Source organism: Chlamydotis macqueenii, chromosome 18 (assembly GCF_036417535.1).
Source record: "Chlamydotis macqueenii isolate bChlMac1 chromosome 18, bChlMac1.mat, whole genome shotgun sequence".
Classification (NCBI taxonomy): Eukaryota; Metazoa; Chordata; class Aves; order Otidiformes; family Otididae; genus Chlamydotis; species Chlamydotis macqueenii.
In genome coordinates this window covers 5,216,053-5,232,633 of record NC_141573.1, presented here as the reverse complement: position 1 = coordinate 5,232,633, position 16,581 = coordinate 5,216,053, and positions in this window count along the sequence as shown.

Sequence of the window (16,581 nt, the reverse complement as noted above, 5' to 3'; positions counted from 1 at the left end):
AAATGTCAGCCTGGAATGAGCATTCATAGAGCTTTATGACAGTCTGAGACAATCTGTTTTTTTATGAAAAGTTATTGTTTCATTTGATTCTAGCACAAAAATGTATGTGTGTTTGTTTCTGCTAACTAAAGAATAAGTAAATTTTGGCATTACCAAAAACTTTAGGGGACTAGTTTTGAATGGGACAAATCAACTCCAGCCAATTAAAGAACTCTGCATTATGCGACCAAACTCAGATTATCATGACAAATGGAATTAAAAAAAAGATCATTTGCATTTTCTGAAACCTGGTATTAACCTGCAATTATTTCTCTGTATGTTTTACAAGCAGTACTCATTAGCAATGAATTCAAAGCTCATCTGCCTGCTATAGCAACAGCACTTGTAGTTTTAAGAACATTTATGGGGAACTGCAGCCCTTCACCAGGCTAGATATTTTGCATGTTTCATAAACTGATTATGATGCTTTTTGAAGTGAAAAACAGTGGTATAACTTAGCATGAGTGTATTTTCTCTGGAAGAATTTGATTTAACTGTGTCTTGTCAGAGGCTCTAGATAAATAGTGATTCATGTAACTAAATAGTCTCATGGAGACTGCTCCTTCTGATGGAAGAAATTTGGCCTGCACATGCATGTTACAGTTTAATTGACTGTCTTGGAAGCAGCATGACATTCTTCTCTGTACTCTTTCCACATACTTGATGAAGCGGTACTGGTTTCTTTTTTTAAAGATAGCTTAACTGTCTAAGCTCACGATAAGGAGTCTCCAAAGAACTTACCTAAAACTTTGTACTGAGCTCAATACATGCTGTGACAGAGGGGTAGCCAGTACTTCACTGAGGAATTAATACCCATTTCCTTTGTTTTCAATATGATGGCATGTCCAATTACACTGCATTTTTACTGAAATTTTACTGATTGAGGTTAAAACTTTACTGCTAATCTCAACAGGACTGCTCTTGCACTTCTTGCCTTTACTGTTCATAGAACTTCCCTAGTGTAGAGTTAGTTGATGAAGTTGTTAAAAGCTATAAATCTAAGTTATACAACTATTTTCTGCATTTTTAGAATAAATTGAGGAATTCTTATTCAGCCAAATTGAATGATGAAATTCTCCCTATCATTAGAGCTGATTGGAAATACTTTCCCTAAAAACAAATAAGATCAGCTAGTTTGAAATTACATCGCTAATTAATTTCTCCATTTTAATATTAAAAATTATGCATCTGGACTATAGTGCCTCTCTGTAAGAAACAGGGCGACCTAGGTTTCTCTTTGTAACAATTGAAATCTCATCACTTTTAAATAAAAATATGAATCTATTTATTATATAAAGTATTAAATTTCCCCAGCACTATTTTTAAAAAAGAGGGTTAAGTGTCAATGAGGTAATTTAAATTCCCAGGATAATCATATTTCTAAATGTGTTTGTGTACACTTCTGGCAAAAATGACTACACTTTCACTAAACTTGGTGGAACATTCTTATGCTTCTGGCTGTTTCAGCAACCAGTGCTTGGGTGGCTCAGTACTGTTTTGATGTCTGGCTGGCCAGGGATGAGAAGACGAAAAGGGCAACCAGAAAATACCGATTGTAAATTTATTATTTTGGAAATAGTTAGAGCTCTATTTTAGTCTTTTTTTTTTTTTTTTTAGGTGAATCAATTTTTAACAACTGGAAACCCTTTGTGAATCATTGCTGAACTGCTCGATTGTTTATTAAAAAAAATAAGCAGAAACAATGTTTTGAGACTAAATTTAGCTCTGTTTCAAAGCTAATTTAAAAACAAAACCTTCTAATAGGAATGTTACATTTGACGTCTAATTCTCATTTAAATTTTGTCCATTGAACAAAATATAAATACCTCTTATTAGTGCAGTTCTAAATCCAGGAAATTATTTTCCAGCTAAGGGATTGGCTTTTCAAGAAGTGTTAGAATGTTTATGTTGTAGTGCAGATCTTCTGAATTGCACAGAAGAACGAATTGGGAACAACGGGCTGGAACTTGGATAGATGCTGACCAGAAGAATGCAACAGACAAGTTTGATTCCTATCGATACTAAATGTGAATGGAGGCCAAATGAACGTACCGGCTGGGATGGAAGTAGTCCTCTTATTAAGATGTGAATGCAGTTCTCACAGGGAAGGCAAAAGATAAGCATCTTTATTGTCAAAAATTCACGGTTAAGAGTTTGGTTATATTTGTGAGCCCATAGCTCATATCCTAGCATATCCTCTGTCTTCAACTTTGACAAAAGCGCAGTGGAAACTCACCAGTAAGTCAGATGAAAACATTCTGCAGCCTACAGCTGTTTCTGTGCCTTCTAGTTGCCTGAAGAACAATTGGGGAGTGTGGGAATTGCTTTAGAAAATGTTTCAGGATTTATTCAATAGATTCTAATTTTGGATGAAATATGTGATTATGGAGCACATAATAAGCATTCTCTCCTACATTCACAAAGAGTCTTTCAAATGTTTTCAAATAATTCTCTGTTTAAGAATACTTACATTATGTCGCATTGTATCAGCCCAGTCACATGCTTCAGTCAGGTTCCATAGTAGTTTTGCTAATGATGGAGAGTTTTTTCCTTGTAAACAAAAACGCAAACAGAATTCCTACCTGTCCTACAAGTAACACTGTTCTTGTGACAACTGCTATGCAGTGATGCTGGGTTTGTTTCAAGTTGATGCCTTCCACCCTTCCTTAGAACACTGAAAGAAAACAAAGAGCACAGTTCGTTAGGACCTACCTATAAAGAGGTAGAACCTGTTTCTTCTGTAGTGCTATTGAAGAATTAGCAGAGAAGGCTGATGGTAGGAGTAGGTGGAGATGGCTGGCTAACCTCCCACCCAAGCTTCCAGTGTACTGACTGCATTAAGACCTTGTCTATGTTAAGGACCCAGTCAATAATAAGGGACTTCGTGACAGAATGGGAACAATATGGTATTCAAGGGCAAATACAGGCTGGGAGGAGATTGGATTGAGAGCAGCCCTGAGGAGAAGGTCTTGGGGGTACTGGTGGATGAGAAACTCAACATGAGCCAGCAATGTGCACTTGCAGCCCAGAAAGCCAACCGCATCCTGGGCTGCATCAAAAGCAGCGTGGCCAGCAGGTCGAGGGAGGAGATTCTGCTCCTCTATTCCGCTCTCGTGAGAACCCAACCGGAGTACTACATCCAGCTCTGCAGCCCCAACCATAAGAAGGACATGGACCTGTTGGAACGAGTCCAGAGGAGGCCATAAAGATGATCAGAGGGCTGGAGTACCTCTCCTATGAGCACAGGCTGAGTTCAGCCTGGAGAAGATAAGGCTCCGGGAAGACTTTACAGCAACCTTCCAGAACCTAAAGGGGGCTTATAAGAAAGACAGGGAGAAACTCTTTAGCATTGCCTGTTTTGGTAGGGCAAGGGGTAATGGTTTTAAAATAGAGGGAAGTAGATTCCGACTGGATATAAGGAAAACATTTTACAATGAGGTTCATGAGGCACTGGCTCAGGTTGCCCAGAGAAGCTGTGGATGCCCCATCCCTGGAAACATTCAAGGCCAGGTTGGATGGGGCTTTGAGCAACCTATCTAGTCGAAGATACCCCTGCTCCTTGCAGGAGAGTTGGACTGGAAGGGCTTTAAAGGTCTCTTCCAACCCATACCATTCTATCATTCTAAAACATGGCAAAGATGAGAATGTATTCTAAAAATTTGAGTCGTGGAAAAACCCATGAGGGTTTGGATTTTTTTTTTAGCTTAAGGAAGCAGCTAAAAAGTTTATTTGATCTAACACTTTTTTAAAAGCACTTTTAAAATAATGAGCAAAACTATGTATCAGTTAGCACTGCTCCTTAGTGATGGTCGTTAACGGTAAATAGGTAAAATAAAAGCACAGAATTAAGTGGAGAGATCCAGAGCACTGGTTCATACCCTTTATATGTAAAAAACGTATGCCCTATAAAGTTCACACTTAAATTTTCTGAAAGCATGAGTGAATTTTCTCCTGCTCCTATCCTTTTCCTTGTAGAGTATTTTTCAGTGACTATAAAATAAAAAATGTGGTTATTAAATATAGAATGTATGTTTTTCTGTGGTATTCCTCTTCCATATATAGATACCAAGATAGCTACAGATTATTTAAGGACAGCTTTTTGGTCCAATGAATGTGTCAGGAAAGGGAAACAAGTGTTTCTCTTAATAAAATGGCTTTTAAGCATCCTTGAGGACACATTAAGTGATCTCCTTAGAAGTCATATTTGGTAAGCTAATTAGCATCATCAGAGTGTGCATTCCTTCCTTGTGATTAACTTCATGGCACTGAAAGGAAAACTCTAGGTAAAAGTCTTACAGTGACACTAAATACATAGATTCTTATATTCTGTATTGGAATGCATGACATACTGGCTGCAGTTTAAGTAACTGTTTAATGTATTTTGAAAGCAGCAAGGATAAAATTCAAGTTAAGCTCTCACTTTTCCTCAGCAGAAGTACACTGGGCGTTAAACAACTTGGGCAAACAGTCTGGAAAGTTACATTGCAGTTCATCTTGTTACACTTTGTGCTTTTTATGCAATGGTGATTTCTACTCTGAGTTTTACTCAGTAAAGCTGGGACTTGACCTTTGTAGTCTGTAGTCTTTTGACTGTCTGCTCTTCTTAGTTAGCTTGAACAGAAGTCTTGTTTCAGCTCTGATGAGATGAATCAATGTAGCTCCCACTAACACTCTCTGATTTCTGTTTTATTGCTGGTTAACTTCCGTCTGTCAGTCTGTCTCCATTTGGAGATCTCTTCATGTTTATCCTCATCAGATGGCCACTGAACTACTTGAGAAATTCCTTCTAGTTGAAGACATACTGATGTATTTCTTTAGATTAAACTCCTTACTGATTTTGAGCCACCAGGCTCATATGAAAATGAGTGGGATTTGGTAATTGAAATAGCTTTAAAAGTATCATTCATGGGAAACAATTATTATTCTAGCCTTGAAAACAATGATGAAACAGACTGTTAATGAGCTTACTCTTAAACATTTGCCTAAACATTTGTTCAGTTATGTAGGCTGAAGCCATTTATTAAAATTAGTCTTTATTAATACAGCTAAAAAGGTCATGTGGAGGATTTAAGGGCAGTCTTGTCCACCTGGGCTTTAAGAGCATATGTGCAAAAACCAATGGATCAGACACTGGTGAGAACAATTGAGAAAGAAAAATGTCAACAGAGAAACTAGGGATTGTTTACATGAGATTACTTGCTTTGTCTTGAGACTACAGCAGAGAGGACAGTTAGAGCAGGTGTTGCAGTGCCATCTCAAGAGGATTGGGGTTCCAAACTTAGTAATTGGGAATAATACCTGAAATAAAATAAAAATAACTTTCATTCCATTCTTTTTTTTTCCCACCTAATGAAAAATAATGCTATTAAAAGGCATCTGTAAGTTCCTCTGTTTCCTTGAAGTCATATTAGAGCTCCTCTTTTCCTTTTATAAGAGCTGACTCTTGATTGTACAGTCCTGGTCAAGTCAGTGAGGAGTCCTTGTTTTAAGGAGTAGCCATATCTGCAGGAGATGATCCATGGGCTAATTCTGAAGCTATGTCATTGGTTTTTTTTTTTCGACTGCCAGGCAGGGGAAGTACCATTTTTTAGTCTGTGCCATAGCAAAATGTGATTATAGCCTGTGCATACTGAGTTCAGTCAGTCTTCCACGGGAGCGTGGGGAACACATCACTTGAGAGAAGTGCTAGCTGGAGGTAGCGCCATATCCCCTTTCCCAGTGAAATACATAGGTAACAGAAAAACGTAAGGTGTAGCCTGCACCTCCACTTCTTGCTGTGCATCGTTGGTCTTGTCGGTGCCTTGTTACCGGCGGATGCACTGGTATGTGCCCTGGGCTGTGCCCATACTTCCTTCTGAACTTCCTTCTACTGTATCTTGACAGCTAGTGGAGTTCATGTCACCCTACTTCAGGATATAAAATATAGTATGGGTCTTATGATTCCATCCATGCAAAGGTAATTAAGAACTAGTCTAGGGCCGTAATGCCAGTTATATGGAACAAACTGAACTGAAACAAGTTCAGAATATTTTTTAGTTTTGAAACAAAAATAGGAATGTGCTGTATAATGTAATCATACATTATAAAAAGATTAGCTTTCTAAAATTAAAAGAAGATACTGGTCAAGCAACAGACTAATGATGCTTAGTTTACAAAATAATTCTAATTTTTAATGACTTAAAAGGTCTAAATTATATTGCTTTCAGTAACATTATTATTGATATATTTGGCATTATGGTGCTGTAATAATAAAACCAAGATTGCAATGAAAATACAGATTTCCGTTCAGACTCCTGGTTACTGTGCATTTTCTGATTGTGGTCATAAACATCTCTTTAAAGGACAAGGACATTTGATGAAAGAACATCATTTAGGTGTTAAAGCTGACAAATCTAAATAAAAAAACAAACTCAACCACCACATCAGTATACCAAGGGTGGCTTTGCTATTAAATTAAATCTAGAATCAAAAGAATTGTCTTGATTGTTTTCAGAACTTCAGTTGTTTCATTTCTTATTTAAAATACTGAGAAAAATACTTTGCAAATTTGATCAGAGAATGCTACTTTATGATAGAGTGTAGTTATAGAGCACCGTCTCTGAAGTTTGTCCTACAGGGCAGAGAAGGGGAGAATGCACTCATATGCTCCATCTTTACTACTGCATAAACATATGGAGGGCTCCGTATATTTACCTTTATCTGGCTTCAGATTTTGTGCCTTTGTGGTTGCTGGCAAGAGCAGTTGAATTCTTTTGTGCCGATTGCTCTAATGAGGAATGTGAAGCCACATACATAACAACCCTAGAATACAACAGTATGAAGCACAAATAATCCCCGATGAGATGCGTATCTCGAGTAGGGATTAGGAATGCTTTGCACCTAGTTCTTTCTTTGAACTGTTACACTTAAAAATTCCAAAAGGGGGCAATCTTACCCTCTGCCTGAAAGTCTGTAACTATAATTCCACTGAGAAAATACAGCCCGCTACTTTCTAAGCTCTCATTTACCTTAGCAAACTGAAGGTTTGTGCAATGGTAAAAACAACTTTTAGGAGTTTGGTTTTGTTTTTGAAAATTAAATTTTAGAAGTGTTACTGGATTTTTAAACTTTAACTGCAATAATATGAATACATGTGGCCACTCTGAAAGTGGAATGGTTAAAATTATCTGGTGCCGTTACTTGTAGAGAGCAATCATGTTGTTGAGAGATAGAAACATTAAAAATAATAAATTTTACACTTAAATTGCTCTTGGACATAAATGAAACATGTTTAGAATGGAGATTTAGGGAAAAATAGAATCTCAAACTTATCCTCTTTTTCCAACTGATTTCCACTTATGAATTTACAAAAAAAACCCCTGTGTGCTCTCTTGGAGGAATGTAATGATAGCTAAATTAGTGCAAGTTGTTTCTTATAATTTCTTATCTTTCTGTAGTGGGATAAATAAGTAGGATAAATAACCTGTAGCCTTTTGGAAAAAAAACCACAAACCTTCAAGAAATGTGTTTGCCATTCATTTGTAGTAAATTTTAAATTATATATAGTATTTTCTAGAAGAACTATTCATATTTTCTTTCTATATGCTTTCTGAATAATTTGTTGACCCATATTTTGTAATTTGATGGCAACTATGGTTTATCTGTTAGGAAATAAAATATTTCTGTTTATTATATATACACATCTACTAGCTGCCAAAAAAAAATAGGATTTCTGTAGATATTAGAAAGCCAGTATCAAGCCAATATCCTTTCATTGAATCAAATGGGTGTTCAAAAGGAGAGCTGCAAGGAACTGATGAGAAACATTCTTGCTCTTGACTGTGTATCACGGGATGCCAGTCACACCCTTTCAGTTTTCTCCAGGTACCAGCTTTGAGTGTCCTGTCTTACTCCACGACTGAGAGATGTTCATAATTCTGGCATCTTACCGATAACTCCCTGCCTCAGAAATCAGGGGGATCCTGCTGATACCCCCTTCCTCAACTGAAGCAGACCTAGCACGCTGAAGTGAAAGATCTGGTACTTCAGATGTGTTACGGTGCAGATGAGAGCTCTGCTAGGTGGAAGAAAGTTGAGAGATATAGCTGAGAGGTGTATTCTGATCTTGGCTTTATCTTAAATTTAGTTAGAGAACACTTCTAATGTTTTAAAGATTTTTAAAGTTTTGGGAGACTTCTCAATGCTGATATTAATGAACTGAAACATCATTATTCATTAATTTCATTATTCATTAATTTCTCTTTGCTTGCGGTTCATCGCAGTAACACTGAGGCTGCCTATCTTCCCATGATAAGGCCAAATCCTATATTTAGTCATTACTACATGGAATCTGGTTAAAGTTGATAGATTACTTGTAGTTAAGAGTTGCAGCTCGTGATGTTTGGAAGCTTGAGCTCCAGTCCACGAATAAAGAGGTACAGATTGTCAGCCTGTGTATGCTGAAGGGGCTCTGACCTCTGATTCTCAGCCAAGAATATGGCTGGTACAGTCTCGGTTCCATAAAGTGTTATGGTTAAATGTGTTTTCATAAGATGTAAATGAAGCTAAAATAAATTATAGCACCACTTTATTTTTATTGTGATAAGCAGTATACATAATAAATTAATATGTTTTTTTTTTTGTCTTGCTTCACATTCATATGATGCAGACTATTTTAAACCCAGTTACATTTTTTTGCCCTCTAGAGAAGATGACCGTACCAATTGCCTCACTATCTGTTTACATTCTGGAAAGAGTCATTTGGGATTTTGTCTTTCTGAAATAAATGCTTGCTTATGGATTTTTTTTTTATTGTCACATCCATGGCATTTTTAAAGTAAATAGGAGTACAAGGTTTATATTATTTTAAATGTATATTGTATTTGTCTTCCCAACACTGTGGTTTTTAGTACTGTGAATAACGTAGTATGGAGCCAGCCTATTAAACAGCCTGTTTTTGTAAGGAAACTGTTAGTCCACCTACAATATTCTATTGCTTACTGTGTTCTTCCAATATGCTTAGCATTCCACAACCTAAATGATCATTTGTTGAACAAATTCATGCTTTTATTAGTCAAAATACAGAGAAAACAGAGCCCCCCTGTTTCAAGATATTTGCTAATGCACGGTTAATTATCACATATAGCTTACTATAATTCATTTTACAGGGAGACCTCCTGCAGGTAACATACTAGCAGTTTATGAAGCAAAATAACCTCACTATAGATTAGAACTGTTTCACTACTGGTCAGACAGTTGCTGCTTCTAGGCCTTCTCACTTCACATTGCTAATTTGAACAAGGCTTTATTTTTATATTTGTCAGCAGCAAGACTGTAGCATGGTTGTTAAACCTCTCCCAGGCCTAATTAGAGTAGCAATGCTAGCATTCATAATGAATCTCGTGTCCTGGGTTGGAGGAGGTAGCCGTGGTGCTACAGTAGCTTCCTGGCAGACAGTTGCTGGCAGGTTTAAGGTAGCTTGTGGCTTGCAATATTAAGTGACTGTTGAAATTCATTGACTCCACTGCGGCTTATGTGTCTAGATGACAACAAGTTTACACGGTTCTTTTATAGTTACAGCAAATGGGTCCATTTAAATATTTATTAGGTGATTATGGTGATGTGAAATGGAAAAAAATTGCAAAGTACAGTATTGCATGTATAACTGTTTTAACTGTTTGTACAAAATAGGCCTGTGGTATCATTTGAAATTACAGCATCTTTTTTTTCCTCATAAATATTTATAGTGTATCAGTAGCTAGGAATGCTAATTTATTTGCACTTTGTTTCTTATTTAATTTGACAGCCATTTGGGTAGCCATTAAAGGCACTCGCTGTGATTTGAATGAAGGATATTTCAATCAGCAGTTGAGTGGCATTTTGATTGGAGTGGGTCAAGTCCAATTTTAGGAGTTCTTTTTGCCTTTATGATACACAGAAAGGAGTATTACCTGTGTGTGCTTGATGATGGGAGCGCCCACAGAAGGTCTGCTTCTCTGAAACTTTTACTTTTTAGGCATTTGTCATAATGGTTGGATTAAATGTAGTCAACTTTTAAATTTTGTTCATCTGGCTTAATCAAAGTGAAAAGAACAGAAGAGCCAGGTATAAATTTCTGCAAAAATTAACCAAGTGTTGTTGTAAAATATGAATATGACTTGGATGATAGAACATGCTATCTCAGGTATATAGAGAAAAGAATTAAATGCATACAGGACAAAAAGAAATTCAGTTCATTGGCAGCTGTGTAGCTACTCTTTGCTTTTTCATAGCAACAGAAGAGATGGAAGTGAGTCAATCTCACTCAAGAGCATGAGAGAACGTGATAATGATATCCAGAGGTTTCAGAGCAAATTTGTACACTGGAAATGCTCTCAGTGATAGCACATAAAATAGGTATAGTGAGGAGAAATAAAGCATAGTAGAGTAAATTTACCCAGAATATATGTGTGGCTGTATTTATATATAAGCTTAAACATAGTACGAGAGACTTGCTCGTTGTAAAGAACACAATTAACTGTGTTACAGTAGCTTCAGTAATGATGCCACCACTGAACTTTGCTGCTGTTTAGAAGTTCTAATTTGCTGCAAGTGGGTGGCATAACTTTCTAAATCTCTATTTTATGAAGTGTCTCCTGTGGCCACTCTTGCTCTTTAAAAACCTGCAAACAGTTATTTTGTTTTTTTTTTCAAGGGATTGACATGAATATTTTGGAAATTTATAATTGGAAGGAGCAGAATTAACAATAGAAAACAATGAGTGTAATTGAGATTTAGAAGACTTCCATGATTAATATAAGTATACTGAGATTTTTAGGGACAAGCAGTGGAGAGGGAAGTATCTTCATTATTCTAGCAAATTTTGTGAACTGTGCTTGAGGAAAGTAGTTGCATAGCCCAGAAATATTGAGACCAATTTGAAATGGAGATGGAGAGATTTCATACTTTTGAAAATGAGCTGAGTTACTCTTCCAAATAGGATAAGAAATTTCCAGGAAGTAAAATGGAGACATGAAGTTGAATTAACTCTGTGTTACCAAGCTACTGGAATGTCCACAAGCTTTCTTAAGACACTGTAATACGCCTACAATTGGGATTTAGTCTAGTATAGAGCATAAGATTGGCTGCTATTTTGTTACTCCACTAATACTTATGTCATTACTAGTAGCAAAAAAAAACCCAGATCAGCAGTCCTGTAGAGATATGTTTAATCCTGGCTTTAGCTCAAGTTTGGTGCTCTTGCTCAAAATTGAGAGCGCTAGTGACTGAAGGATACTTACTAGAGTACAAGTAGTAAGAATTACATATTAGTGCTCAGTTGAGAATGGGTTGTTCATTTTATTTTCTGCTATGAGAACTTAAAAGCCTAGGTGATAAATTACTTCAATAATAAACTGTCTATATGATTATATAGATATTTACTCTCAGGCTTAAGAAATATGTGCTTTCTCTCTGCACTAGTTTTGAGTGAAGTCCTGTTAATGCCCAAGACTGTAAGTCAAACTTGCAACTCAGACTCAACGTACATCAGCTTGAAGTCAGGACACGAAAATGGCTGTGTTCTTGTGCATACACAACCCTCAATCTTTAGCGTTGTAGATCTATTTCTTTTCACAAGCTCTAAATTCATTTAAAAGAGGACCAAGGGGGAAAAAAAGGACGTTCTTTAGCTTTTTGAGTCTGCGACTTGTGTCCTACTACTTGCTCTGATTTTCCAGTGAGATCACTTCCTGAATGGGGCATAATATGAATAAGTGATCTGAGAGACAAGTTCGAAAGCTAAGCATGCAGAAACTGTCCAGTTTTGTGGTATCCCATCAGTGACAAAGCTGAATTTGGTTCAAGTTTTCCAATAAACTCAGAAATTTCATATGTACAGCTTGAATAAGATGAGCTTTTATTGTATCTTACATGATAAGTTTCATAAAATGTTAAATTCTAATGATGCTATTTAGGTTTTAAAGCACCTTAATGTACATATCTACCCTGTGATTTCAGTAGAACAAATTGGTCTGGATAGAAAAACATCAGAATTTCGTTCCAAAAGTACCTGCCAAATTACATGGCTTTACCTCCTTATAAAGTACAAAGACAGATTGCAAAATATCTAAAGTAGTATGATTATCATCAGTTATTTTAATGGAAAATGTGTATATTTTAGTTAAAGATCAGGATTCTGTCCAAACACAGTTCAAAAGACGTTAACTTCCCCCATAAACATTTCACTGTAAGCCTACTTGGAAAAAGAAAAGTAAGATCAAATATGAATTTAGAATCATATGGTGACTTATCCTAGGGTTTTGCTGGTAGTACTTCCTAAGAATGGAATAAGAAAGAATGGCTTTCTCACTTCTATCCATCACTAATTGTCATCGGTTTCCTAAGTTAGATGCCCGTCTCACTTTTACGTCATTGAATAACTAAAACTGTTTATGCAGCATAATAAAACTATGCTAAATACAGGTGGAGTGCAAACAGACATTTCCCAAATATAGTAGAAGCATAAAATTAGTTATACAAACGTTTATGAAGACCATCTAAAGAAGCAGAACAGAAATGGTGAAAGTAAGCTGCTGTTTTCTGTGTAGGCTGTTAGTGGGACTTCAGAGAAATAGCCAGGAATATCCCTGGAATTTTGCTAGCTCCAGACATGGTGAGTTTTCTCCTGATTATTAAGCAGTGGTAAGCACTACATTAACTATCCTTTTCACTAGTTAAAGTGGCATCTAGATGTCACTTCCAAATTCTGCAGTACCTGCACCATCCTGGACTCTCAAAGTTTCCTTAATAAAGCAGGCATTGCATCTCTTGTCTGGCCCTCCCTGGTTTTAAGAACCCTTGTTCAACACATGACTGGATTTTTTTGAAGTTATCTAATCTCTTTGTACTGATACACCACTCTTGCCTGCTTAATACAGTCTGAATTTGTGAAGTAGGATTAATGAAATATTCACACAGAAACATGAGATTGAACTAAAAAAAAAATCTGTATGTGCCTGAAAGCGGAGCTGAGTGTTTTGGCTCAGTGAGGCTAGGTTGCAGGCATGGGTTTTTTTCTATTAATCCGTGCACAGAGGCTTTCTCATGTTCAACTTGCTACCTTGGAGAAATTGCAAAATAAACAGAGATTTGCAAAAAGGCCATGCTGGAATAATTGTTTGGTGTGCATAATGATTCACAGATATCTGAAGCAAGGTTTATAGAGGAGACAGTATCTTTTCTTAGCTGAAATTGTATTTTATATAAAGGGGAAAAATTTGGGAAGAAAACCTTGCAGAAGACCATATAGACTCACTAGACCCTTCAGCTCCTGATTTGGGGGTATAATAAAGGGGAGAGTGAATCAGCAGATTTAATTAAGCAAATAAAATAATTCAAAGGAATGTTGGAACACATAGGCTAAATTAAGCTTGCATATATATATTTGTCTTAAAGAATCTGTGAAATAAAATATTTAAAGTGTGTGGGGGCCTGTTGTATGTGCATTCAACATAGAGCTGACTGTTCATCCAGTGCTATAGCGTTCTCTGCCTCTGTTTTGTGCCACAACTCTGTGAGATCTTTACTCAAGATAATGTTAAATACTTTATTTTCAAATTATTTCTGGAGTTTAGTAGTTGAACTTAATGTATTTTACACACTTGTCAGAACTGTTACAGGTCCATTGTTAGAAGCCTTATGTATTAATTCTTGTAACACTGCAAGGTGGGGATGTACTATTTTCCCTACTGAATTAATACAATAAACAAGACAGAGATCTTGTTCAAGAGATGGATATTAAAATCTGTCTCTGAGTACAAACTAGTTTTCTCACCACTGAGTCCCACTTCTGCTGATACTCCATGTTGTGATCCATTTAGGTGAAAGGCTCTGTGGGGCAGGGGAACTGCAAAAAAAAGCACGCAGGCATGAGAGACCAGCATTTGCTGCAGTATGGCAAAATAAGGCTTTTTTGACTCTATCGGGACAAATAATTTTAGACAATCAGTGGTACAATAAACTGTATTCTGTCTCTGTGCATGACACTGGGAAATAGAAATCCATTTTTCAGTTGAATGAAAAATAGGAGGTCCAAGTGTCAAAATCTTAGCACTGGGACAAGCTGGAAACTTTCCAGTGGAACATTTTTCTCTCAGCTAATGCCAATTCACCAAAACCTAACACATTGCATGAAAATGTCTATTCCAATGAAATTTTTGATGGAAATGTGCTTGGTTTCCTGCCAGCTCACTTGCTTTTCCCAGCTCTCAGCTCCCCGGCATCTCAACGTGGAATGGTGCCAGAAAGTCAAGTTTCTTCACGTTCTTGGCCTGTTTGGCAGTCTGCCACAAAGGATGGGAGTCTGGGCTCACGAAAGTGGACAAGAAACCTTATACATGCACATACAACCATACACATACTCTCACAGGTCATTTAAATCCATGTCAGTTCATTCAAAGTAAAGCTTTTTTTTTACATAGAGAGTCTTTTAAATATGACCCTCCTATGGAAAATTTTTAATGTTGGAATTTTAATTCCAAGTTGCAACTGAAAAAATAATTGGGGAATATGAGAGATTTTCCATATAAGGGAAATACTGGTTCCTGTGCAACTGCCTGTTATACTATTGTCATTGAGGCTATCAACAGCTCCATCTGCTTCTCTTTTTCATTGCATAACAAGGCCCATATTTGTAACAGGTAAGGTGTTTACACACTTAACCTTAACAAAACAAGATGATATTTTTAGAGTTTTGTAAATATTTATTTTAAAAATTCCTCTTAAGCCACCTTAAATGTGGCAGACAATCTTTTCTTAGTCACTAAGTTTTAGTCTGTGGACTGAGGGGATAGAGAGTTTCAATGTTTTTGGCTGAATAATAAACAGAAAATAGGCATATATACTGAAATTCAGACTGAGAGGTCCCTGAAGCAGGAGCACTGTAATGTACTTTTCCATAGCCTCACTTCATGCACTGCAAGCTGCTCAGTCGCTTGTTATACGTAAGTAAATAAATAAACTTCAATCACACTGTGTTAGGTAATTTCTGACTGGGGGGGATGTGTTCACATTCGAGACAAAAAGGAGTTGATTCAAGTAGCCATTAATGAATTCCTTTTCTGATTAATCTTAATACCTTGGATTAGCATAACAAAGTCAGACTCTTTAGGAGATCAGTACTCGAAGTAGTTAATTTTTCAATTGAGCTTTTAAGAAGCTGAGATTTATAGTAATAGATAAAGTTCTTACTATTTCATCAAAGAAAGGTTCCTGAGTAGAATTCCACTGCTGTGTAAATTGGCACTGTGGTCATCGAGTCTGAGCCTCACTGCCAATTTCACAAAAAAAAAAAAAAAGTTGCTTTTGTAATAATAGGAAAATGTTAAATGTCCTGTATAAGATGCTGAAATTTCTATTAAACAGAGAAAATATCTTTCTTTGACAAAATGAGGAAAAAAATCATTACTTGTTCTTTTTTTTTGTGGAGGACCTTGTGTAGTAGAGCAGGATGCTGCATTGATACTGTTCCTGGCTCTCTCATACAATTGTAATGTGATCTGAAATTGTTCCCAATGTCTTTTATTCTAATGCGATAAAATGGGAAGGATCAGCAAAATGCTCCTGTATTAAAGACAGCGTTATGTACACAAACATTTGTTAAAAGCTTAGTTAAAGTCACTAAGCATTAATTTGGGATGTTGAAGATTTTTATTATGCTGGAAGTTAACTTCGAATGTTGTAAATGTACATGTTTCTGCTCTTGTCAGTGTAATAATGCTGAAGAAGGCTCCATGGGTTGCAGGCAGCAGAATAAAGCGGGTAAAGGATTTATTGGCAGAAACTTTAGTTACGTTCTAAAAGCTGTGGCTGCACAGAATCCCAGGGTTCTTTGCTTGCATTTACCTTGACATCAGTTTATCCATGAGGAGGAGAAAATGGGATAGAGGATTGAGCAATTCAAATTAATCCTCTAAAAGGAAATTTTAAGATTAATAAAATAAAAAACTTTTAAATTGGTTTCATATTAATTGTTCCTTGCTAAAAATGATGCAACAGAAACCTGTATGTTAACAGTTGCTTTCTAATGTCCCTAAATTGAACTCTCAGTTGCCCTCTCTAATCTCCTAATCTTTTTGCAAAGGAGAGCAGAAGGGCCTCTCTACAAAGCAATCTCGACTGCTTCATTTGACTCATTGGGGTGAGAGGAAAAAGGGAGGGGTTGTGCAACACATATCACACTGCAAATACAATTCAACATGTGCAATGAAGTGACAGCTGAATTCTTCAGGCCTTTCTGTCAAAGAATCAGTGCTGGACTGTGGAGTGTAAGCAAAGACGTCTCGTACTGTTATCTGCCTAGTGTTCTCTAAGAGCAACAATCTGACTGAGGAGGGAAAAAAAATCAACTCAACTCTGTGGAAAATAGAATAACACTGCCACTGACTTTCCTCAGCAGCTACCTTGCCCAAAGTGAAGCTCAGCTCTTTACCATAAGGCTGAACTAGTTCTGACCTCTCTCCACTGTTGCAGGCACTCACAGCTGCTCTCTGGTGGAATGAGAAAAATCTGATTTCCATAAAGAAG